This window comes from Hordeum vulgare, chromosome 1H, assembly GCF_904849725.1.
Source record: "Hordeum vulgare subsp. vulgare chromosome 1H, MorexV3_pseudomolecules_assembly, whole genome shotgun sequence".
Taxonomy (NCBI): Eukaryota; Viridiplantae; Streptophyta; class Magnoliopsida; order Poales; family Poaceae; genus Hordeum; species Hordeum vulgare.
In genome coordinates this window covers 115,050,401-115,074,601 of record NC_058518.1, presented here as the reverse complement: position 1 = coordinate 115,074,601, position 24,201 = coordinate 115,050,401, and positions in this window count along the sequence as shown.

The following is a 24,201-nucleotide window of genomic DNA, read 5'->3' as shown; positions in this document are numbered from 1 at the left end:
CTGGATTGTGTTTGCTTGGCTCTGAACAATGTTATATGATTAGAGATCCCTTAGCATGTGACGATTGCTTCCACCTCACATTAGCCAAAACTCCCGCATCAAGTAGAGATACTACTTGTGCATCCATAAACCTTCAAACTAGTTTTGCCATGAGAGTCCACCATACCTACCTATGGATTGAGCAAGATCCCTCAAGTAAGTTGTCATCGGTACAAGCAATAAAAATTGCTCTCTAATATGTATGATCTACTAGTGTGTGGAAAATAAGCTTTATACGAACCTGTGATGAAGAAGACATAAAAGCGACAGACTGCATAATAAAGTTCTTTATCACAGGGGGCAATATAAAGTGACGTTCCTCCGCACTAAGAGGACACGCATCCAAACCTCAAAAGCGCATGACAACCTCTGCTTCCCTCTGCGAAGGCCTATCTTGTGCCTTTACTTTTTGCCCTTGAAAGAGTCATGGTAATCTTCACCAATTCCCTATTTTTCCTTTGTCTTGGCTACCGTCACATGCTTGGGAAAGATCTATATTCATATTTCAACTTGGAGGTAGGCATTCATGAATTATTGTTGTTGACATTACCCTTGAGGTAAGCAGTTGGGAGGCAAAACTGTAAGCCCCTATCTTTCTCTGTGTCCAGCTGAAACTTTGATCTCATGAGTACCATGTGAGTTGTAGCAATTATAGAGAACGAAAGAATGATTGAGTATGTGGATTTGCTTTACAAGCTCTTATTTGACTCTTTCTGATGTTGTGATAAATTGCAATTGCCTCAATGACTAAAGGCTATCGGTTGTTACTTCTCACCAAGGTTCTTGATCCATGCTTTACATTGTGAAGGAATTATCACTTTAGCATGAGAGATTATATGTTGGTATTGCTGTTCTGATCTTGATCATGATGCATGCATGTTCGTATCTTGTTTTTTCAACATCTCTCTCCCTAAACATGTGGACATATTTATTGAGATCGGCTTTCGCTTGAGGACAAGCAAGGTCTAAGCTTGGGGGAGTTGATACGTCCATTTTGCATCATGTTTTCACGTTGATATTTATCGCTTCTTTGGCTGTTATTTCACTTCACGGTACTATTCTTATGCCTTTTCTCTCTTATTTTGCAAGGTTTACATGAAAGGGAGAATACATCGTCATCACCAACACTCCTCTCATCGGAGGGCACTCGTCACCATCAACATCTTCATCAGCACCATCTCATCTCCAAACCCTAGTTCATCACTTGTAACCAATCTCCGTCTCGCGACTCCGATTGGTACTTGTAAGGGTGCTAGTAGCGTTGATTACTCTTTGTAGTTGATGCTAGTTGGATTACTTGGTGGAAGAGTTTATGTTCAGATCCTTGATGCTACTCATTACACCTCTGATCATGATTATGATTATGCTTTGTGAGTAGTTACTTTTGTTCCTGAGGACATGGGATAAGTCATGCTAATAATTCAAAAAAATAGTCATGTGAATTTGGTATTCGTTTGGTATTTTGATATGTTGTATGTTGTTTTTCCTCTAGTGGTGCTATGTGAACATCGACTACATAACACTTCACCATTATTTGGGCCTAGAGGAAGGCATTGGGAAGTAGTAAGTAGATGATGGGTTGCTAGAGTGACAGAAGCTTAAACCCTAGTTTATGCGTTACTTCGTAAGGGGCTGATTTGGATCCACTAGTTTAATGTTATGGTTAGACTTTGTCTTAATTCTTCTTTTGTAGTTGCGGATGCTTGCGAGAGGGGTTAATCATAAGTGGGATGCTTGTCCAAGTAAGGGCAGTACCCAAGCGCTGGTCCACCCACATATCAAACTATCAAAGTAACGAACGTGAATCATATGAACATGATGAAACTAGCATGACAGAAATTCCCGTGTGTCCTTGGGAGCGTTTTTCCTCCTATAAGACTTTGTTCAGGCTTGTCCCTTGCTACAAAAGGGATTGGGCCATTTTGCTGCACCATTGCTACTTTTCTTACTTGTTGCTTGCTACGAATCATCTCACCACACAATCACTTGTTACCGACAATTTCAGTGGTTGCAGATTTTTCCTTGCTGAAAACCACTTGTCAGATCCTTCTACTCTTCGTTGGGTTCGACACACTTACTTATCGAAAGGACAACGATTGATCCCAAATATACTTGTGGGTCATCACCATGAGATCATATAACTCACTGGCACCAGAGGAATGCCTTGTGTGTATCAAACGTCACAACGTAACTGGGTTACTATAAAGATGCTCTACAGGTATCTCCGAAGGTGTCCGTTGAGTTTGTATGTATCAAGACTGGGATTTGTCACTCCATGTGACAGAGAGGTATCTCGGGGCCCACTCGGTAATACAACATCACACACAAGCCTTGCAAGCAATGTGACTTAGTGTAAGTCACGGAATCTTGTATTACGGAACAAGTAAAGAGACTTGCCGGTAAACGAGATTGAAATAGGTATGCGGATACTGACGATCGAATCTCGGGCAAGTAACATACCGAAGGACAAAGGGAATGACATACGGGATTATATGAATCCTTGGCACTAAGGTTCAATCGATAAGATCTTCATAGAATATGTAGGATCCAATATGGGCATCGAGGTCTAGCTGTTGGATATTGACCGAGGAGTCCCTCGGGTCATGTCTACATAGTTCTCGAACCCGCAGGGTGTGCACACTTATGGTTCGGCGATCTTTTATGCGTATTTGAGTTATATGGTTGGTTACCGAATGTTTTTCGGAGTCCCGGATGAGATCACGGATGTCACGAGGGTTTCCGGAATGGTCCGGAAATGAAGATTGATATATAGGTTTGTCTCATTTGATTACCGGAAAGTTTTTCGGACATTACCGGGAATGTACCGGGAGTGACGAATGGGTTCCGGATGTTCACCGGGGGGAGCACACCCGGGGGAAGCCCATAGGCCTTAGGGGTGCCGCACTAGCCCTTAGTGGGCTGGTGGGACAGCCGAAGAGGCCATATGCGCAGGAATCAAAGGAAAAGAAAAAAAGGGGGAAGTGGGAAGGTGGAGAAGAACTCCACCTTACAATCCTAGTTGGACTAGGATTTTAGGAGGATGACTCCTCCCCTTGCCTCGGCCGACCCCTTGGGGCTCTCTTGAGCCTCAAGGCAAGGCCCTCCCCCTCCCTCCTATATATATTGAGGTATTAGGGCTGATTTGAGATAACTTTGCCACGGCAGCCCGACCACATACCTCCACGGTTTTTCCTCTATATCGTATTTCTGCGGAGCTCGGGCGGACCCTGCTGAGATATATCACCACCAACCTCCAGAGCGCCGTCATGCTGCTGGAGAACTCATCTACCTCTCCATCTCTCTTGCTAGATCAAGAAGGCCGAGATCATCGTCGAGCTGTACGTGTGCTGAACGCGGAGGTGTCGTCCGTTCGGCACTAGATCGGAGCGGATCGTGGGAGGGATCGCGGGACGGTTTGTGGGATGGTTCGCGGGGCGGATCGAGGGACGTGAGGATGTTCCACTACATCAACTGCATTTCTTAACGCTTCCTGTTGTGCAATCTACAAGTGTACGTAGATCCAAATCCCCTCTCATAGATGGACATCGCCATGATAGGTATTGCGTGTGCGTAGGAAAAATTTTGTTTCCCATACCACGTTCCACAACATGGTAGCGGGAACGGGTCCTGAGCGTAAGCCTTGTTGAGGCTCGTGAAGTCGACGCACATGCGCTCCTTCTTGCACTTCTTCGGGATGACCACCGGGTTGTCCACCCATTCCGGGTAGCGCACCTCTTGAATGAACCCTCCTTCCTTCAGTTTGCGCACCTCCTGAGCGATGAACGCCTGCTTCTCCGGTGCTTTCCTCCTTGCCTTCAGCTTCACCGGGCTCGCGTTCGGGCACACCATGAGGTGGTGCTCGCTGACGTCCCTCGGGACCCCCACCAGGTAGGAGGCGCTCTAGGCGAACGTGTCCTTGTTCACCCTGAGGAAACCTACCAATGCCTTCTCTTCGTCTTGGGGGAGGTTTGCGCTGATGGTGAAGGTGGAAGCCGAGCTTCTTTTGTCCACCGGTACTTGCTTTGTTTCCTCCCGGTCCTAGGAGAACAACTTCTTCTTCTTCACGGGCGCGGCATCGGGGACATCCCTAGGGTCCTCTGCGGTGCGCGACGCACCCTTGAGGTTGGCACGTGCCACGGTCGCGGCCTTGTGGGAGAGCTCGAGTGCCCGATATGCGTCCTTGACGTCCCCCACGACTGTGAGCACGCCACAGCTCCCGGGCATCTTGATGACGTTGTAGCATGGGTGCGTTGCCGCCATGAACTGCGTGGGGGCGGGGTAGCCGAGTATTGCGTTGTATGGAAGGTGGATGTGGGCAACGTCGAAGTCGATTTGCTCGGTGCGGAAGTTGGAGCAGGTGCCGAAAGTGACGGGGAGGTGAATCCGTCCCACACAGGTGACAGATCCTGCCACCACCCCGGAGAAGGGCTTTGATGGCGCAAGATGCTCTCGATCAACTGCAGCACGTGGAAGGCCTCTATCGAGATGACGTTGAGGCCAGCGCTGCCGACGATGAGGGTCTTGGAGACGGCCACGCAGCTTACGGTCGGCGTGCACAACATAGGAAGCGTCCCGGAGGCCGTCGTGGCCTTGGGGTGATTGTTGGGGCCGAAGGTGATGTTGACCCCCGGCCATACGCGGTGTTCCGCGGGTTCTGGCCTTGGGTGAATCGCCCCCTCGCGCTGTAGGAAGCACTTGGCGTGACGGTCGGAAGGTGGCGCCTGCGATCCGCAGAGAATATAGGCGACTGCAGGGGCAGCCCTGGTCCCCCGGCCATCGGCTGCCGCCGGGGACCGGTGGCTGTCGATGGTCGCGCTTGCCATGGAGTCGCCGAGTCGAGGTCTCGCTCTTGCAAAACCCTACCTGGGGCGCCAAATGTCGGATTTCGGGCTCCGCAAAACCCTAAAGATTCAAACACAGGGGCACGTGTGGAGACCACTCGACAGCCTTGGTTCGCCTAACTCGCTACACGTTCGGGATGGTAGAGAACTCACTCGATGGTGAGGAAGACACAGAACATGGCAGTTTACCCAGGTTCGGGCCGCTGAGAAGCGTAAAACCCTACTCCTGCTTTGGTGGATTGCCTCTCGTGGAGGTTCGTGGATGAACTAGTACAGTGTTGAAGGGCCTCCGGAGGTTGGATGGCCTATGTGTGGCACTAGTGGGTGAATGAATGAACTGGATCCCCCTCTACGAAGTAACCTATCCTCTATATATACAGGCGGCCCGGATCCTCTTCCCTTATTGTTTTGGCGGGAAGGGATTCCACAACAGCCAATTTTGAAGGGGAACAGGGGAACGTGCTCGCCCTGTCCAAAGGTGGTCTTCACCTGCAAAGTGGCTGCCAGCGCTGCACGGACAGGTCCAGGGATGACGTGTATCCTGCTGGAGGGCAGCAATGGCATTGTTGCATCAGAATGGAAACCTTTGGAAGATGCCCTGGGAACCCGCGTACGTCCTTCCCTCCTTTGCACGAAAGGGGGAACTGCATCGTCCTGCAATCCGCTGCTCGCATGTCCTTTCCCCACGTCATCCTTGACTCCTGATGTCGGGTCTCGCCTCGAAATCTCCGCCACTCCGGAGGGGTCTTGAGGAGGCCCACTGTGGGTCTTGGTGCTTCTCCTCCTCGCGAAGCTCGGGCCCCTCGCGAGGGCCTTGCCTTGAGTAGTGTCGGGCTTGTTAGTTTTGGTCGATGAAGTGGGCCATCCCTGGGCCGCAGGCAGGCAGGTCTGGGTACCCCCATTCCCAGAACACCGACACTTTCGGTCTCTTGTGTTCCAAGGCCGTGTCTGTACATGCTAGGCTCTTCAAGTTTAACCCAAGTGTTCCTCATGTGCAAAACTGTCTTGCAGCAGTTGTATGTGAACGTAGAGTATATCACACCCGATCATCATGTGGTGTCTCAAAATGACAAACTTTTGCAACGGTGCACACTCGGGGAGAACACAGTTTTATCTTGAAATTTATTGAGGGACCACCTTATAATTCCACCTTCTTCCTAAGCAAAACAAGGTGCATAAAAAGGATTAACATCACACGCAAATCATAAGTGACATGATATGGCCATGATCTTGTGCTTTTGATCTCCATCTCCAAAGCATCGACATGATCTCCGTTGTCACCAGCGCCACACCATGATCTCAATCATGATGATCTCCACCATTGTGCTGACATCGAGGTTGTCGCGCCAACCATGCTTGTACTACTATTGATACCCTTTAGCTATAAAGTAAAGCATTACCTAGCGCTTAATGAGTGACACGAAGGTCATACAATAATTAAAGACAACCCTATGGCTCGTGCCGGTTGCCGTAGCATCGACATGCAAGTCGACATTAAATATTACAACATGATCATCCGATACATCATAAATATATCATCATGTCTTTGGCCATATCATATCAGAACATACCCTGGAAAAACAAGTTATACGGCCTCTAATTTGTTGTTGCGTGTTTTACGCGGCTGCTATGGGTATCTAGCAAGAACGCTTCTTACCTACGCAAAAATCACAACGGTGATATGCAAGTTGCTATTTAACTTCTTCTACAAGGACCACCTGTGTTGAATCGGATTCAACTAAAGTAGGAGAGACATACACTTGCGAGCCATCTTTATGCAACAAGTTGCATATCAGTCGATGAAACCGGTCTCTCGTGCGTGGACGAGTAAGGTTGGTCCGGCCACTTCATCCAACAATATCGTTGAATCAAGAAAAGACTAAGGAGGGAAGCAATCTGGATATCAACGCCCACAAACTCCTTTGTGCTCTACTCGAGATGTCATCTACTCATACACCTAGCTCTGATACCGCTCTTGGTGAACGTTGCATGGGAAAGAAAAACTTTTCTACGCACATACAAGATCTATCCATGGTGATGGCCATCTACGAGAGGAGAGATCGGATCCGCATACTCTTCTACATTGCTAAGAGGGATGCATTAAGAAACGTGGTTGTTGTAGTCAAACGTCTTTGCGATCCAAATCGCAAGCCGTCCCATGATCCAATCATGATCTATCGCCAAAAGGACGACACTCATACGTCTCCAACGTATCTATAATTTTTGTTTGTTCCATGTTGTCATATTATCATTCTTGGATGTGTTTACAATCATTTTACTACAACTTTATATTATTTTTGGGTACTAACCTTTTAATGGTTGAAAAATTGCACAAGTTCTTATTTCACACTTTGATTTGTAGGAATTAATTAGAAATTGTCGAAAAAAGCAAAAGCAGCCTTGTTGAAGGACTCTGACTCTCTTGAAATCTGTCCCAAACAGTTTATAGATATTGTCAGTTTGACCCCCTAAGACGGCGTCAAATGGAAACAGTTAAAACTAGGACAGTGTGGGGAATTTTATGGTAATGATTCTGGTGTACAAATTCGTCCAAAACGTATTTTGTATGCGATCAGGAGACCTGTTTTACTGATGTAAAATATCGGATTATGGGATCACGAGAATTGTTGAGGTGATTGAATCCAATTCTTAACATATCTGATATATTTGTCCAAGCCGTGACTTTAGAGACTCGTGAGGGCTGTGAGGAGCACCTAGGAAGGTTCTAGAGGTGCCCAAGAACCATTGGATCATGGGTCCATCCATCAGAGGGCCATAGAGCACCACAGAGGCATGTATAAGGAGATAAAAACCTTACTTTTGGTAGAGCCACCAAGAGCCACAAATTTTCCACTCCCTTGGCATCCGCCAAGAAGGGGAGAGGCTCCTCCATTGCAACACCAAGACCAAGGAAGAAGGAGGGGCAAGGGGCCGCCGCCCATCGTCGGTGCCGTGGCCGCCATCGCCTCCATCTCTTCGGGGTTGCACCTCTCCATCAACAAATCTCTCTTTATCACCATGATAATGTGTGAGTAATCCTCCTTGGGGCTGAGGGATGCACTAGTAGCTATGTGCTCAATCTCTCTCTCTCTCATGTTCTTGAGATGGCACGATGTTGATGTATCGCGAGCTTTATTAATATAGATGAATCATATGGAGTTTTCCCATCTCTATCTTCTTGTGATGGATTGAGTTTTCCCTTTGAAGTTTTCTTATCGGATTGAGTCTTTAAGGATTGAGAACACTTGATGTATGTCTTGCGATGGGATATCTATGGTGACAATGGGATGTTCTGTTGATCCACTTGATGTATGTTTTGGTGATCAACTTGCGGGTTTCGTGACCTTGGGAATTTATGCATAGGGGTTGGCACATGTTTTCGTCTTGACTTTTCGGTAGAAACTTTGGGGCACTCTTTGAACTTCTTTGTGTTGGATTGAACATGATGAATCTGAAAGTATGTGATGCATATCCTATAATCATGCCCATGGGTACTTGTGGTGACATTGGAGTATCTAGGTGACATTAGGGTTTTGGTTGATGTGTATCTTAAGGTGTTATTTTAGTACGAACCCTAGGGATATTCATGACACTTATAGGGATAGCTCATATGATTGATCAGAAAAGATAACTTTGAGGTGGTTTCGTACCCTACAATAATTTCTTCGTTTGTTCTCTGCTATTTGTGACTTTGGAGTGAACTCTTTGTGGCACGTGAGGGATTTATATATGATTCAACTATGTTAGTATTGTTGAGAGAACTTGCACTAGTGAAAGTATGGACCCTAGGCCTTGTTTCCAAGCATTTATACAACGTTTTGCTCGATGTTTACTATTTGTTACCTTGCTATTTTTATATTTTCATATTACAAAAACCTGTATCTACCATCCATATTTCACTTCTATCACCATCTCTTCACCAAACTAGTGCACCTATACAATTTACCATTGTATTGGGTGTGTTGGGGACACAAGAGACTCTTTGTTATTTGATTACAGGATTGCTTGAGAGAGACCATCTTCATCCTACGCCTCCCACGGGTTGATAAACCTTAGGTCATCCACTTGAGAGAAATTTCCTACTCTCCTATTGAACACTACGCTTGGAGGCCCAACACGAGTCTACAAGAAGAAGGTTGTGTAGTAGACATCAAGCTCTTTTCTGGCGCCATTGCCAGGGAGGTTAGGTAAGTGGCACTCACATCCCGTCAACGAAGTTCTTTTCTGGCGCCGTTGCCGGGGAGGTGAGTGCTTGAAGGTATTTCTTTAGATCTTGCAATTAAATCTTTTAGTTTCTTGTTTTTTCACTAGTTTGGTTTACAAAAGGAAACTACAAAAGAAATAGAATTGAGGTTGCCTCATATGTTTCATCTTTTCAATGTCTTTTGTGAAAATGATGGAAAGGAAAACTGTGCTCAAGTGTTATAAGAAGAAGTTACTAAAATGTTTGGCACTAAATCTTTGTATGATGAGCATGATTGCAATATTTTTAGTATGAATTCCTTGAATATTCGTGATTCTAATGATATGCAAAGCCACAAGCTTGGGGATGCCATGTTTCATGAAGATGATATTTTTTTCCCCCCAAGTTTTGATGAGCAAAACTATTATGATGATAGCATGCCTCCTATTTATGATGATTATTGTGATGACATGTATTCTATAAAGAATAATGATAACCATGAAACTTGTCTTCATGATTTTAATTTTCAATTGGATTATGCTTCACATGATAGTTATTTTGTTGAGTTTGCTCCCACTACTATTGATGAGAATAAATTTGCTTATGTGGTGAGTAGTAAAATTTCTATGCTTGTAGGTCATGAAAAGAATGATTTATGTTCTGGTTATATTGTGAAATTCCTTCATGATTCTACTGAAAATTATTATGAAGGAGGAACATGTGCATGTAGGAATTGCAATAATATCAAATTTCCTCTCTATGTGTTCAAAGTTTGAAGTTATGCTTGTTTTGCCTTCCTATGCTAGTTTATTCTTGCTTCCATAAATTGTTTGTTCACAAAATCCCTATGCATAGGAAGTGGGTTAGACTTAAATGTGCTTGTCATGAGATTCATGATGCTCTTTTGCATGTTATAATTATTATTCCTATGTGAGCATCATTGAAATCATCATGCCTAGCTAAAAGGCTTTAAAGAAAAGCACTTGTCGGGAGACAACCCAACACTTTTACTTTCTGTTTTCTGGCGTTCACATGATTAAACTACTGTAGTAACCATGTTTTATACCTTTTATTTCAGTAAAGTGCCAAGTAAAGCCTTCGGGATAGTGTGGATGATAGTTGACTTGATTATGTGCAAAAATAGAAACTTTTGCTCTAAGTATAGGAATTTTGTAAATTCGCTGGAACGTGATTTTGATCTGAATTTTTTACACATTATTGATATACAAATTTCGTCTATTGTCCTTATTTTTAAGAATTTTTAGAGACAGTTAAGTATGGTACACTACAGATCTTCACAGACTATTCTGTTTTTGATGGATTCTGTTTTGCATACATAGTTTGCTTGTTTTAGTGTTCCCCTATTTTATATTCGGTTATATATATTATAGGAATAGTAGAATACAGTAGGTATCATGTGGTAACAATTACTTAGTCCAATGATGCATATGTTGTGATCAATTATCAAAACAACCCTAGGAGCAATTGTGCTTTCAATCTCCCCCTTTTTGGTAATTGATGACAACATATAGATCAAAGCTCTGACAAAAGATATAATCAATGATTAGCATCGACGCTTTGGGAAGTATGTGAAAAGAAAGAGCTCCCCCTAAATTTGTTCATTATTTAAAATTTGCGTTTGAATGCATATGCACAATCAATTAGGATCATGGATCACTCTTCAATGTCACATACATCTTGGTGGTGCGCATACAAGATAAGAATGAATAGCAATACACATGGCACCAACAAGATAAGTGAGTGGCCATTACATAGATAGCTAAAAGATAATAATGTTGCATCACACAAGATAAGGCGTATGATCACACACATGATAAATTCATCCAAAAAGACCAAAGTTCTTAAAACCAAATGAGAGCAAATAAATTCAAAAGCTCTCTCTCACACGAAGTCTATGATCTATACATTTCTCCCCCTTTGGCAACAAGTTACCAAAAAATTCAGAAGTATAGAACTACTCGTCTCTCTGGGCAACTGATGACAGAGTTGATAGAAGAGCGTCCGTGAAGGCCTCTGTTGAATGTCCTGGAGCTGGAGGAGTTGATATGAAGTAGCTTGAGCTGGAGCTAGACCTGGAGCTGGTGCTGAAGCTTGTGCTGAAGATGTCTGTATTGTGTGCTAAGAAGGAACAACAACTGACTTAGGCTTGGTGCTGAACTGAGCCATTGTGTTGTGACTCTGCTTTACTTCTGCATACACGTGTACATCTCGATCTTCCTGCTTGGGGGGCACCAATGATAGCAACCCATTTAGCAATTGTAGCTTCATACTTGTGACCATCAGTCATCCAAACTAAAGAGTCATCATAGAAATGAACAGTTGCATAGAATTGCATGATAAGCTCGTCATTCCACGGGGTCATCTCTTTGCCAACAAACTCTTCTATGTCAACTAGCCCGAAGTTCTCTTGAACATGGGGAAAAAATTCTCATTTTCTTTGATATATGCCTAGTCGACATGCGTCATATCACTGACAGCAGGACTCTTGTCAAACAAGACGGTCTCATAAAAATGTTGTTGTTCCTTGGTGTGAAACATCGGATCAATAGCGGTTCTTCTTTTGACAGCATATGGATCATTAGCTCTCCACTTTCTTAGTCCAGCATCCGTCCTCTCTTCATATCTTCTGCTATTGGATGAGTAACATTTTGAATAGGAAGGGTTGGTCTGAGCTTCCTGAGAATCGGTGCATTCTCATATTCTTCCTCCTCTGCGGCATGGGCTCTTGATGCAGGGCCTTTGCTCTTGGCAGCTACAGGTATGTCCTTGGTAGTCCTTTTGGGAGCTACATCCTTCTTTTCTTTGGCAGGAGGCTTTGGAGCAGATTTCATTGCATCAGCCATCGGTTTCTTATTCTTGGGAGGAATTGGGATCTCCTTAGGAGCTTCTTCCTCAGCATCTTCTGGGTCTTTAAACATTGAAGTCTTTCTTCCAACAAGATGAATAGTTCTCTTCCTGGGCCTCTTCACTCCAGTCTTCTAGGCAGGTGCATCCTTGGAAAGTGTTGTGTTCTTCTTGGCATATTCAGGTGCTCTCAGATCAGCAGAGGTAGCAGTTAATTTCGTGACAGTCTTCCTTGGAGCCTTCAAAGGAGCTGAAGTTTCCTCTAGCATGAAATCTGAGTCCACTTCATCAAAAACTAGCTTCTTCCTTTGCCTGGTGTCTGCCTTGGGCAAACCATGAGAGCTGGGAGAACTTGGGTATGAAGCGGACTTATTTGGGCTAGTCCCTGAGTCCATCTCAACACTTTGCTCTCTGAAGTCATTCTGACTATCTTCTGAATGAGACATACCTGACACGCAAGCACAATTTCAGCACCAATAGTGTGACATCCTTAAGTGTTGCTATAGTAACCTCTGTAATTAAATCGCAGTAAACCTATGCAAAGGATGCCACGTCATCGTGTTTCCTGTCATTAATCTCGTGTTAGTTCGAAACCGAGTCAAATTCCAAATTTAAAAATAAGTCAAAAGAGGAAAGTTTTCGAATTCAAAAATAAAATTTTCAGATGAGTTACAAATATTCCCTAATAATTTATAAAGTTGGATCGGGGATTTTTGGAATTATTTAAAACCTCTAAGTAATTAAAACAGAAACTGTTAAAAATGATTAAAAAATAGAAAATCAAAAAAAAAAACAAAGGCCCCGACCCGACTCGACGAACCGGCCCGGCCGGCCACCCCGCAGCCCACTCCACCCGAGGGGTATAAAACCCCCCTTGGAACCCTAGCCCAAACCAGCCTCTCCCACCTCCTCCCACTCCCCACCGTCAGGATCCCCACGAAGGAGCCATCTCCCCCTCGCGAGGCCTCCCTCTCCCTCGCTCGCTCTCTCTCCCACGAGCGAGCCTCCCTCATAACCTCTCTCGCTCCCACTCGATCTCGGAGGTCGAACCATCCCAGCGCGCCATCTCCTTGTAACCCCGTCGAGCTCACCCCCATCCCCTCGTCTCCCTTGCCTGAAGCCCCACCAAGCCGAGCCCCCTACCGCCGGCTCCCTTCTCCTCCTCCTCGGGCCGCCTCCACTGGCCACCAGCGCTTCCCGTCGTTCCCATCTCCCCCCATGAGCCCCCAGCTGCACCTCCCACCAAAGCTCCCCGCCTAGGCTACCACCTGCGGCCCAGGCCTCCTCCAGCTAGCCCTCCACAGCCAGCCCCCCACCCCGGCACCTCCCGACACCGGTGCCCCTTAGTCGCCCCCGCGCCGCCCCGTCGCCTTGGCCCTCCTTCTCCTCCTCGTCGGCCGCCCATCACCGGCGTCCCCTCCGGCCACTTCCTACGGGAGTCCAATGCTCCACTGTCACCTCGCGAGCTGCCACCGGCCTGCACCGCCCCGTCCCGCTCCCTGTCGGATCCGCCCCGCCCCGGGAGAGCCCCGTGTCGGCCTACGTCGGATCTTCCACGTCGGCGCCCTCCGACGTACCTGCCGGCCTCCTACTACCTCGTCGGACTCCTCCACCGGCCTTCCTCGACGCCGACTCCGACCTCCATCGAGCCCCCCCTCGAGCCTACTTTGCACACATACAGGGCTCGGTGAGAACACCCTTCCTCCTTCCCCCCCTCCGGATCCGTTCCAGCATTCACTGCCTCGTCCCGGCGCCGTTGATCTCTCCTGTAAGAGGAGGAGGTGGAGTATTGCCTCCTGTTTGTCAGTTGAGAGTGAGAGGTGATGAGAGAGATGGAATAGTGTTGGAAAAGAGAAAAGAAAAGAAAAGAAAGAAAAAAAGGATGAATAGGTGCGTAGATAACATGTATGAGATTTATATATTTATGTATATGCATGTATGTATGTATATGTTTATATGTAGATGTATGTGTATTGTGCATGGGTGTAAAAATAAGTATAAGTGTGTATGTGAGATATTTTCTACAAAGTGTGTGTCTTGTTGTGTTGTGTGTGGCCGGTGGGCCACTGTCATGTGGGGCCAACCACCACTCCCACTAACAAGGAGGCCCCGCACAATTCTGTGTTGAAATAAAAGAATTAATTAAATAATAATATAAAAATTAATATTTAATAAACAAATTAATTAAATAAATATTTAATTAGTGAATTAATTAATGAATGAATTTATTAGTTAATATATGATTAAGAGTGAATAGATAAATTAGTAATCTGTTAATATAGATAATTAGTTAGCCTAGAAAAGTATGACACGTGGGTCCCCCGCCAAATTAACCTAATTAATTAATAACCAACCCTAAATAAAAAATGTGTCTATGACACATGGGACCCACACGTCAGTTTGACCAGTGAAATCTATTGACTGCTGATGTCGGCATGACATCATGCTGATGTCATAATAGCATTTAATTGAATTAATTAAATCTATTTTTAATTCCTAACTATTAAATAAACTTTAAAAATTAATATAAAATAAACCGTTGCTCAGATGAAAATATTTTCAACATAGAAGTTAAACAGCACAACGAGACGAACCCGGATACGCGGTCCATCCGTTTGTCACGCGTCCCTATTATAGCAAATGTGGAACTTTTCCACCATTTTCATGTGACCAGTAGTAGCGAGAGACCCGGGAAATATCATCTGATATTTTTCCGACCCGTCTATGACGGATAGCACTGCGTTAGCTCATTCCTAGACCTGCATATTGTCATGTCATGCCTAGTGTTGCACCGTTGCTGTTATTTATTGTTTCTTCCCCCTCTTCTTAGTGATAGACCCCGAGACTGGTGCTGCCGCCGGGTACATCTACCCTCCCGACGACCAGCCCTTTTCCGTAGAGCAACAACGCAAGCAAACCCCCCTTGATCATTCTTATGTCGCCTATTCTTTCTCCCTCATGCTTGCATTAGAATTTTGCTACTATTGTAGTTAGCTCCTATATCCGATGCATAGCCTGTTTTTGATGAACTGCTACTTTCAGTAGCGCACCCTTAATCTGTTTAGTATATGTGGAGCAGTCACCCCCTCTGACCCCTTAGCCCAGTTATCCCGCTTAATTGTCGAGTCTCGATCCAAGTACCAGCACAACACTTACACCCCCCTTAGTTGTGCGGCGCTACAGAGCTACTATCGGGTACCAAGGGTGGCACCTCCGAAGTACTCATGATGATACCTTTGTAGTGTATCTAGTCGGTCGTGGTTATCGAGGGTGATTCCTCCTTCACCACTCCCGACGGCGACTCTGTCGTGCAACCCCTCAAGTGTGGGACCCTCGAGGGTGATTCCTCTAAGTCCACCTTGACGGATACATCGTGCGAGATCCAACGAGGGTGATACCTCAGATTCCCCCTGATGTTACAACCACACAGTTACCCGACCATATTACTGGGATCTTTGATGAATAGATGTTAGGCGGATGGATTCCCGCGTGGTTGTGTCGATGACTTAATTAAAATGATAATGGATTTGGGTATTTGATCTGGGTTGGTCGGAAGGCTTTATTACGCAATAACCGTTTGCGTGGGAAGAATTATGGGTACTCGGCGTCGTGGTATCAGCCGAATCTTTTCAGGCATCAGCAATGGAGCGGCGCGCGCCCGAGTAGTCCCGAGATGCATCGCGCTTGTAGTAAGGGGTGCTAGGACTAACATCGGCCGCCCACGCATTGTGCAGGAGCACAGAGGGCAAGTGGGTCAACGTCCCCTTTGTGCTTAGGAGTTAGACCGGCGGGCTCGCCTCTCTGTTGAGCTTAGGTGGGGCTGCGACATGTCGATATTCCAAGGTTGGGCATGACCCAGAAAAGTGTGTCCGGCCAGAGTGTTATCGAGCATGACGGGTAATATGTTGTGCACCCGTGTAGTGAAGAACTTATCTATTCGAATAATCGTGTCCACGGTTACAGGACGACTTGGAGTTGTGCCCTGATCTTATACAACTACAACTGTTACTTAACTGGAATGTTTGCCCTGGGATTGCTTCCTCGCAGGGAGTCGAGGAAGGATCTGTGGGCGTGACGTCATATTAATATTGCTGCAACAATATGACTATTAATGGTGTTTTCTTGTTCTACTCTCGTCTATTGCTGCAAGACCCTTAAAATGCTAGTCTTCGATAGGACTAGGCCTTCTCTCTCTATTCTCGCATTGTTGCAGTCAGTCCACATATAACCCCCTTCTTTGATACTGATCCATACTTAGCATAGTTCTGATGTAAGTCTTGCGAGTACTTTGGATGAGTTCTCACCGAAGCCTTGCTCCCCCTTTGTCCCTTTGATCCGTTACTGCGACTAGATGATGGAGCCCAGGAGATGGAGTATCTCGCCGACGACGACTACTACCCCGACGGAGTCTGCTGCTACGTGGAGGCCGCTGAAGACCAGGAATAGTTAGGAGGTTCCCAGGCAGGAGGCCTCGCCTCGTTCGATCGTTGTATCTTTCGTGCTTGCCTTCTCTAAGGCACCCCATGTTTAATGTCTGTACTCAGATATTGTTGCTTCCGCTGACTCGTGTGTTTGTCGAGCTTTCGTATTCTAGCCCTCGAGGCACATGTCTTGTAATATGAAGCTTGTATGTTTTATTTGTGTCTAGAGTTGTGTTGTGATATCTTCCCGTGAGTCCTTGAGTTTGATCGTATGCATTTGCGTGTATGATTAGCGTATGATTAAATCAAGGGCGTCATAAGTTGGTATCAGAGCCGACTGCCTGTAGGTAGCCCCCTTTCCAACTCCTTGGCCAAAGTTGAGTCTAGTGTTTGAAAACCTTACTAACTTTGATGTTGTGGCTTACGGGCCCACATCTCAATTGGGTGGTATTAGTATCTTTTACTCATCTTCTATACTCTTGGTTCTGATCTCTCTTCTCTTTCGGGTTAAAGATTTTGCTAACTCTAACATTAGGTTCTCGTAACTAATTCCTCACGGAGAGCCCCTCAATCCAAATGATGGCTTGATTCCTCAGAAGACTCCGAAGATATTCTCCGATGTTTTCTCGAGAACTTGTGCTCATCGCTTCTACTATTTCCCTTCCTCCATCAACCCCTATGGATGAGGACATACAAACGTCGTTCATACTTTCCTTTTCAATTGCTCTTGTTTTACAAGATGTAACGAATTATCTTATCAGGGATTCGTCCATCATCATTTGTTTTGGGTTTCGAAAGTTCTTCGAATTGCTATTCGATCTTCGGAATCTGCAATAGCCTATTCCTTTTGACCTTCTCACCTGCTTGCATTATGGTTGAATCCATATGTCTAACCGCATTCATTAAAATCCTTTGTGATTTTCCTGTAATCTTATTGATTCTACCTTTGTGTGAATGCAAGCAATCATCTGTTGATACCCATAAATTATCTTTCCGGCTCAGACGTCCTTACAAACAGAGCTGGTTCTCGACAAATCAACTTTGGTTGGTTGTCCATCTAAATACATTCAACTTACTTGTATTTGATCGGAGCACCTGATTATGATACACCAACCTGGAAATCCAAATTCCTTTGGTGATTAAGTATCAATATTTTTTAGATGTTCTATAACCCGATGCATTGCATCCTACCTCCCTCTGATTGAGTACCGATACTCACATCAGGTCCTTTGTGGACTGTCAGACTCATTGTTGGGTTATTATCCGATGGCATCCTTTACATTCAAAAAATTATTGTGATATTGTTCCCGTGATACATAATGCCATTGGTAAATCATGTCTTCTCCCTCTGATAAGAGTTGTATCCTATGCCCTTGTGAGCCATGCTCTTCCAGCATGTGTTAATTACTCTTGAAGTTTATGGTATATGTTCCTAAGATGCCCCGATGGGTTGAACCTATGACTTCCTAAATCAATATGACCCAAAGAGTTTTCACGAGTCTGTTGGAATTATGCCCTAGAGGCAATAATAAATATAGTTATTATTATAATTCCTGTATCAAGATAATCGTTTATTATCCATGCTATAATTGTATTGAATGAAGACTCATTTACATGTGTGGATACATAGACAAAACACCGTCCCTAGCAAGCCTCTAGTTGGCTAGCCAGTTGATCAAAGATAGTCAGTGTCTTTTGATTATGAACAAGGTGTTGTTGCTTGATAACTGGATCACGTCATTAGGAGAATCACGTGATGGACTAGACCCAAACTAACAGACGTAGCATGTTGATCGTGTCATTTTGTTGCTACTGTTTTCTGCGTGTCAAGTATTTATTCCTATGACCATGAGATCATATAACTCACTGACACCGGAGGAATGCTTTGTGTGTATCAAACGTCGCAACGTAACTGGGTGACTATAAAGATGCTCTACAGGTATCTCCCAAAGTGTTAGTTGAGTTAGTATGGATCAAGACTGGGATTTGTCACTCCGTGTGAACGGAGAGGTATCTCGGGGCCCACTTGGTAATACAACATCACACACAAGCCTTGCAAGCAATGTAACTTAGTGTAAGTTGCGGGATCTTGTATTACAGAACGAGTAAAGAGACTTGCCGGTAAACGAGATTGAAATAGGTATACGGATACTGACGATCGAATCTCGGGCAAGTAACATACCGAAGGACAAAGGGAATGACATACGGGATTATATGAATCCTTGGCACTGAGGTTCAAACGATAAGATCTTCGTAGAATATGGAGGATCCAATATGGGCATCCAGGTCCCGCTATTGGATATTGACCGAGGAGTCTCTCGGGTCATGTCTACATAGTTCTCGAACCCGCAGGGTCTGCACACTTAAGGTTCGACGTTGTTTTATGCGTATTTGAGTTATATGGTTGGTTACCGAATGTTGTTCGGAGTCCCGGATGAGATCACGGACGTCACGAGGGTTTCCGGAATAGTCCGGAAACGAAGATTGATATATAGGATGACCTCATTTGATTACCGGAAGGTTTTCGGAGTTACCGGGAATGTACCGGGAATGACGAATGGGTTTCGGGAGTTCACCGGAGGGGGCAACCCACCCCGGGGAAGCCCATAGGCCTTGAGGGTGGCACACCAGCCTTAGTGGGCTGGTGGGACAGCCCAAAAGGGCTCTATGCGCCAAGAAGAGAAAATCAAGAGAAAAGGAAAAAAAAGGGAGGAGGTGGGAAGGAAGGGGGACTCCCTCCCACCAAACCAAGTCCAACTCGGTTTGGGGGGGGGAGTCCTCCCCCCTTGGACTCGGCCGACCCCCTTGGGGCTCGTTGAGCCCCAAGGCAAGGTCCCCTCCCTCCCACCTATATATACGGAGGTTTTAGGGCTGATTTGAGACGACTTTTCCACGGCAGCCCGACCACATACCTCCACGGTTTTTCCTCTAGATCGCGTTTCTGCGGAGCTCGGGCGGAGCCCTGCTGAGACAAGGTCATCACCAACCTCCGGAGCGCGGTCACGCTGCCGGAGAACTCTTCTACCTCTCCGTCTCTCTTGCTGGATCAAGAAGGCCGAGATCATCGTCGAGCTGTACGTGTGCTGAACGCGGAGGTGCCTTCCGTTCGGTACTAGATCGTGGGACTGATCGCGGGATTGTTCGCGTGGCGGATCGAGGGACGTGAGGACGTTCCACTACATCAATCGCGTTCACTAACGCTTCTGCTGTATGATCTACAAGGGTACGTAGATCACTCATCCCCTCTCGTAGATGGACATCACCATGATAGGTCTTCGTGCGCGTAGGAAAATTTTTGTTTCCCATGCGACGTTCCCCAACAGAGTCTTGCTCTTCTTGTGTTTTGTCAAGTAATCTTTCCAAGCTACAACCTTATCAAAGGCGATGAGTAAATGGCAGGTGATGCATTGATGAAGTGGAAGTCGACCTTGAACTTTGTGTGCATGCCCATGGAGACGACGTTGATCCTATCATAGAAGCTTCTCATATCGATAATCATTCATTATATGATTTGATCTGGTATGTGTGGTTTGGTACTTTGCAACCATGGTTCTGACCATGTTGTCCTACCTTGATTTCATTCTCAGATGAGTTAAAGTACTTGTGTTCTTCATATCAATACATCGGTCTGAGTTTAATGTTGATCTACCTCTGAGTATTATCCCTCGTATCCTGAGAATATCATGGGGCTATATAACTTCTTATGAGCTCCTTATCAACTATGACAGTTCACTGATTTCAGTTTTCCTCGTGTTTTGAGTTATTGGACACTCAAGGATCGATAACTGAATCGAGTATGCATGGCGATCCAACAACTCTTAGTAATCTTCTTTGCTTACGAGTTTGTACTCGATCATGTCATTCCAAGTTGTTAAGCTACATCATCATCGTCATGTTGGAGCTTGACCATGCTATCTATGCCCTCCATGTGTGGAACACATTTCCAACTGTGCGTTAAGCTCACATCGAGCTTTCCACATCATATTGGTTGTTTCGAAAGGCAATTTTGATTTTGAGCTAGCAGTCTTATATGTGGTTCCGCCAACCGCTTCATTATTCCCTTGCTCGATGTCGTCGCTGAACGATTACACCTTCATGAAACTTCTCGACAAATGTGTCGTGATCATCATTAGCATTTTGAACTCTTCTAGGGTATTGACCGAATGCATGATGAGAAATACCATCCTTGTCCCTCGATGATTTGTGTTTTCATCAGCAACCTTTTTGCCTTCCCTCCAAACACAAACTTGTTCATGTTTTGTGTTGTCCCTTGAGTTCCTTGTTATCCAGCTTATGTTGTCTTCTACCTTGGAGTATTACCATCTTTTGTGTCAAGAATGTTGTGAGCATTGTTGCACCTCTTAAAAATTCTTGATAAAGTAATACTTCTCGCCATCACCATTCATTTATTGGTCCCGTGTTGTTTCAAACCGGAATACAAACAAGTGAACTCTGATGTGTGATTCCAATACTTCTAGCAACACTTTTGCCTTGAGGTTAACAACTGATTGTTTCATTCTTGGTGTGTTGGGTGTTGACTCATCATTTTTGACATTGGTTGTGCTACTCCGTCCATATTTCCGAGCGCACCATTCAACCAGTGTCTAATTGTTGTTGTTGCCTCGAGCATACGACATTATACCATTTGACTTGACAAATGCTATCTCCTTGATATTATAAATTTTGGAAATTCATCCCTGTCAAAATCTTGAGGGGTTGTTGTTGAGCCCACCAACCACACCCTCAACTTCTCCTTGGTTCATGATGAAGCTTTTGAAAGTGCTATCCTTGTGCCTAGCTCATGAAGAATATATTGATAAGAAGAAGTGTTCTCCCAAGGTTCATGTGGATTCTTGTCACCGTAAATATGTGAAAGTTTTGTTTTGCTTCCTCTAGGATCATCCCAAGTCATTCACGCATGTGTTAAGTGTTATATGTTTTGAAGATTTTCTATCTTCACTTCATATTATTACTCTTAACACCCCAAGCCACTGACTGGTTTGATCAAGGGAAACGAAGTCCCTTCATAAGAACTAATCGAGGCTTGCACAAGGGCCTTGATATCCTCGATGGTAGTTATCAAATCAAAACTCAGTTGCATTGTGTTGTAAGAATTCCACGTGGGCACGAATGTCTTGACATTGTGTTCATGTGTCTTACAATCTAACTCATCGTCCAAAACTTGCTTCCGTAGATCATATCCCGAGAATCTTGCATTATTATTTCGTCTGTTTTTGGTGGGCCCCTTTTCTTCTCAAGCACCCTCAGACTTTGGTATCCTCACACCAATCAGACCTGAATCTCGGGCAGATATGATGGTTGGAACATTTTCCAATAATTATAAATTTGGTCTTATGTAACCTGGTACGGTGATGTCTTGTCTAGCACACCGGGCCGAAGGAATTATTGTTATCAATTCTTCCATATGTAAGATTCGCCATCTTCCATGCGAAAACTATATGACTTATTTCATAAGTTGTTCCTCATGGATCATCTTTGTATAACCATAAGTCCAACCTTTATCTGATGACCATGTCGATGCTACCCCGAAGCACGGATGTGGTACTTCAAATTTCAACATGAACATTGGAAGCGCAATGCTAAATTGTTCTTGATCGATTATCAAAACCGTAGGGTATGGGTAAACATCATGATTCTCCTTCCCCTTTTATCAAAATAGTTATGTACTTGATGACCTGTCATGTATACCATACTCTATGTTTTCCTCGGGAATGGTATACTCTAATGCTGGTGTGTGTGAACACATTTTCTTTCCCATTGGTATGTTTGACCTTTCTTGTGGCATAACTTGTCTAAGCAGTGTTAATTCCCTGCTTAGATAGAAACCTCAGTGTACAACTCAGTCAGTAAGACCCTGTTACTAGTGTGGATATCATTCCGGTAGCCGCCAGTGGACGAGAACTTTGCCTATTGGTCTGCCTTGTTTCAGCGAGCAGGAAAATGGTTCTATTCGTCCCTCTATTGATGTTGTTGCCAACATAACTAACAGGTTATCCTCTGACATGCCTTGCTACCAAGACCGTACAAGATGTCCCCCTTCTGCCTACTCTCGGCCCACATGATGGACCCATAACCCAAAGTTCCACAGGATTGAAACCTGACTCTCATGTATATCTTTGACTCCAAAGTATCCTTTGCACTTGGCTTCGTATGAAATTCCCGAGCCACCATCCAATGGAACGGTCACTCTTCGGTCCAGATGTTATCCAACATGCTGAAGATCAAGTCCGCATTATTCCTGAAAATCTGACGGCTGCTCAGACTCATCAGAAGAGTTAGTATGACCGTCATCATCAAGATATGGTCTATCAATCTCACAAAAAGGCTTACCTTCGTGTCACATCAATGAGAGGCGCACACCATTTTGGGATCAAGGGCAAGTTAGCTCCTCTCTATATTGGTCCTTTCACTGTTCTCAAAAGGTGTGGAAAAGTGGCTTATCAATTGAAACTATCGTCGAACCTTTCTGAGGCTCACAATGTCTTCCATGTGTCTCAGCTCCGCCGCTGCTTCAAGGATCCTATCTGAGTAGTGGATCATGATATACTTCAACTGCAACAAGACCTCTCTTATAAAGAACATCCGGTCTGCATTCTCGATCGGGCTGAACGTCACACTCGTCGCAAAGTCACCAAGTTCCTTAAAGTGCAGTGGTCAAATCATTCTGAAGATGAAGCCACTTGGGAACGCGAGGATCATCTTCGTGATGACTACCCTGAGTTGTTTCCTTTGCCTCTTAATTCTCAGGACGAGTTGTGACATCCTCAACTGTTGCTACAGTAACCTCCGTAATTAAACCGCAGTAAACCAATGCAAAGGATGCCACGTCACCGTGTTTCCTGTCGTTAATCTCGTGTTAGTTCGAAACCAAGTCAAATTCCAAATATAAAAATAAGTCAAACGAGGAAAGTTTTTGAATTCAAAAATAAAATTGTCACATGAGTTACACATATTCCCTAATAATTTATAAAGTTGAATCGGGCATTTTTGGAATTATTTAAAACCTCTAAATAATTCAAACAGAAACTGTTGAAAAATAAATAATTAAAAACAAAAAAACGAAGGCCCTGGCCCGACTAGGCCAACCGGCTGAGCCGGCCACCCCGCAACCCACTCCACCCGGGGGGTATAAAACCCCCCTAGGAACCCTAGCCCAAACCAGCCTCTCCCACCTCCTCCCACTCCCCGCCGACAGGATCCCCGCGAGGGAGCCAGCTCCCCCTCGCGAGGCCTCCCTCTCCCTCGCTCACTCGCTCTCCCACGAGCGAGCCTCCCTCGTAACCTCTCTCGCTCCCACTCGATCTGGGAGGCTGAACCCTCCCAGCGCCCCATCTCCTCGTAACCCCGTTGAGCTCACCCCCTGCCCCTCGTCTCCCTTGCCCGACAGCCCCACCAGGCCGAGCCCCCTGCCGCCGGCTACCTTCTACTCCTCCTTGGGCCACCTCCACCGGCCACCGGCGCTTCCCGTCGTTCCCATCTCCCCCCACGAGCCCCCAGCTACACCTCCCACTGAACCTCCCCACCTCGGCTACCACCTGCGGCCCGGGCCTCCTCTGGCCAGCCCTACACAGCTTGCCCCCGACGCCAGCACCTCCCGACGCTGGTGCCCCTCGGTCGCCCCCGCCGCCCCGTCGCCTCGACCCTCCTTCCCCTCCTCGTCGACCGCCCATCACCTGCGCCCCCTCCGGCCACTTCCTCCGGGAGGCCGAAGCTCCACCACCACCTCGCGAGCCGCCACCAGCCTGTACCTCCCCATCCCGCTCCCTGTCGAGTCCGCCCCGCCCCAGGACAGCCCCGTGCCGGCCTACGTCGGATCCGCCACACCGGCGCC